This window comes from Mandrillus leucophaeus, unplaced genomic scaffold (genome assembly GCF_000951045.1).
Source record: "Mandrillus leucophaeus isolate KB7577 unplaced genomic scaffold, Mleu.le_1.0 Scaffold92, whole genome shotgun sequence".
Lineage (NCBI taxonomy): Eukaryota > Metazoa > Chordata > Mammalia > Primates > Cercopithecidae > Mandrillus > Mandrillus leucophaeus.
The window spans coordinates 5,588,500-5,591,501 of NW_012110030.1; positions in this window are offsets into that span (position 1 = coordinate 5,588,500).

Sequence of the window (3,002 nt, forward strand, 5' to 3'; positions counted from 1 at the left end):
ATTAACAGCACCCTAATAGAGTTTCTGACTTTTCCAAGGTGAATGGTGATAACTTACATTGCAATGTCTCTGTTTTTACCCTCAGCTGAAGGCAACACAGATCTTATTAAGATCAGAACTACAAAAAGAGAAAAAATAATCAAGCTCTGGAACTATATATATATATATATATATATCTCCCTATCTAATCTCTTCTGTTTTGTTTTGGCTTCATACATTCAACCTCATTCTGCCATTGGCATTGACTTGTATTCTGAGTTTTGTTATAGTAGTGACCTCCAACTAAAATATGTTTGATAAAGATAATTTTATTTTTGTTGATTTTCTTTAATACATCTATTTGGCTATACAGAATATCTTAAAATTACCTCTGGAAAAAGAAAATATTTACTTACATGACAATCACATTAAATATACTTTTTATGCTTATATTTTGAATAATTTATTTATTCATTCATTTGGTAAATGTCTCCAGAAATAATACATCACTTTGCTCAATGGTTTCAACTTTCATATGTTGAAAAAGAAAAAAAGGCAGGCATTCAGTATGGATGCCTGTATTATGGGATTTTTCAATATATTCTTTATGTATGAAGTTCAAATGAATTTATTTTAAATATAGCAAGACCATGTGATGCTAAGACTCACCTCATTTTATTATGCTGTAAGTGTACACGATTGTAAATATACAGTTAAGACTTTCACTACTAGAAAAGCATGTCTCAGTCAAGATAATCATATTAAAAATATTTTGAATTTGAGTGGTAAATTAGTAATTTCTTGCTTTTTTCCAAAAAATTCAACTGATGTGCAGATGTGTAGGAAAAAGCCACTTATGTACATGCTTATGGGTTTGCATTACACACACACACACACACACACAGACAAAAGTTTTTAGTCACTGTTTGCTGCATAACAAACCAACCTAAAACACAGAGCCTTAAAACAATGTTTTATTTGCTTATGATTCCATTGGTTAATCATTTGGACTGGGCTCAGTTCAGTTATTCTGCTGATCTCATTTGTGCTCACTCCCAATTCTGGGTGATCCAAGATGACCTCATTTTCAAACTTATTGATTGTGCTACCTGTAGGCTGGAATTCTCTTGCCATAAGGTCTCTCATCTTCATAGAAGCTAGTCTGAGTTTCTTTATATTTCAATTTCAGAATATCAAGATAGGTAAGCAGAAGCTGCAATACCTCTTAGACATTGCACAGTGTCACATCTGCTATATTCGTCAAAGCAATCCAACCACAAGACCAACCTAAATTCAATGGGAAGGGGAAATGGACTCTATCTCTTGTAGTCTAGTAACATTACAAATGGGAATTCTGATTCCCAGTGTAGTATTACATTTAAGATACCATGGGAATAACTATCCACTCTTGTTCATATACAATGTGTCATATACTCGGCCTTATTTTTTTGCTTTGTTTTGTTTTGTTTGAGACAGGGTCTAGTTCCATCACCCAGGCTGGAGTGCAGTAGTGTGAACATGGCTCACATGGCTCCTACACCTCAGCTTCCCAGCCTCCAGCCACCCTCCTGCCTCAGTCTCCTAAGTAGCTGGGACTACAGGAATGCATCTCCACATCCAGCTAATTTTTGTATTTTTTGTAGAGACGGGGTTTTGCCATGTTGCCTAGGCGGGTCTTAAACTCCTGGGCTGAAGCAATGTGCTTGCCTTGGCCTCCCAAAGTGTTTGGATTACAGCTGATGTCTTATATTTAGCATTTTATTTTACTATATAATTGCACCCTATGGTTAAACAACACTATTCTGATTATACAGATAAGAAAAGTTAGATTCAATAAAGTTACCTAACAAAGTTAACATAAGACACCTTTGGAATGAAAATACAAATTTTTCCAATGCCAAAATTCAAGCCCTTAACTTCTAGACTATACTGCCTGATGGGCCACTTTGCTTGATTTTCCAAAAGAGAGAAAAAGAAGCCATAAAAGGTAGTTTAAGATTCAGCCATCACAAAACTGAAAATTTCTCCTCCCCTCCCCAACAGATACCCTGTTTACAGTAGGACTGATTTAGGAATATCTGCTCTAGCACTTAAAGGCTCACTATTAAATTTTTTACTCATTTAGTTTTATTTTCTGAAATGTTTATCATACACCTTAGCTCTCATAATGCTGACCAATATTCTCCCTGACATATAAATAAATATAAATCTATGGCTATAATTTAGATTATGACTAGAATTTGATTCCCACTTTTGGTTTGGCAACATAAATTTCACATTTCATTGAAAATTTCAAGATTTCCTTTTTATAAGCTTAGTATCTTCCCTTTAATGTAGTATATAGGTATCTTTCAGAAGATGTTTGGCCTTGAAATTCTTCTTAATTTTAAAGAATTAAAATCTTATTTTATTAGTTGCATTGCAGAATGATGCAGTTTTTATATAAGAGGATTTACATTTTTAAATATGACTCATATAAGTATGTAATTGTTTTCTAATGCCCACTTATTACTAGATAAATATGCTTTTTTCTTTGTAATGTAAATGCTATAAACAGTGTGAGATAGTGAGAGATAGCTGTGTCTCACTTCAGAGGTCAGGTCAGACAGGGTAGAAATTGCCCCCGGGAGCAACCTACTATAATGGCTGTCTTTGGGTTTGGAGTATTTTCAGAGTCATTTTTCTCAAGGTGCTCCAAAGAAATAGGTACAACTAAGGAGACTGAATGAATGTGCACACTGAATGGAAGCTGCTACCCCACAATCTCTTCTGATAAATGTTGAATACTTTATCTTATTTGGTCACAGATGACTGGAATAAGATTTGATTCTTTAGTTATTAGTAGTTCTCTGTAACATGCCCAGAGGATTTTAACGTAACCTGGAATGGAAGTACTACCTATTTAAATCTCTTGAAATTGGTTAATGAAAAACTAAATGAACGAAACATTCTTTAGGAGTAGCTTGGACAAGAAATGAGAGCGAGTCAGTAATTGGTAGTGGGAGCAGAGGATAAATGTCACC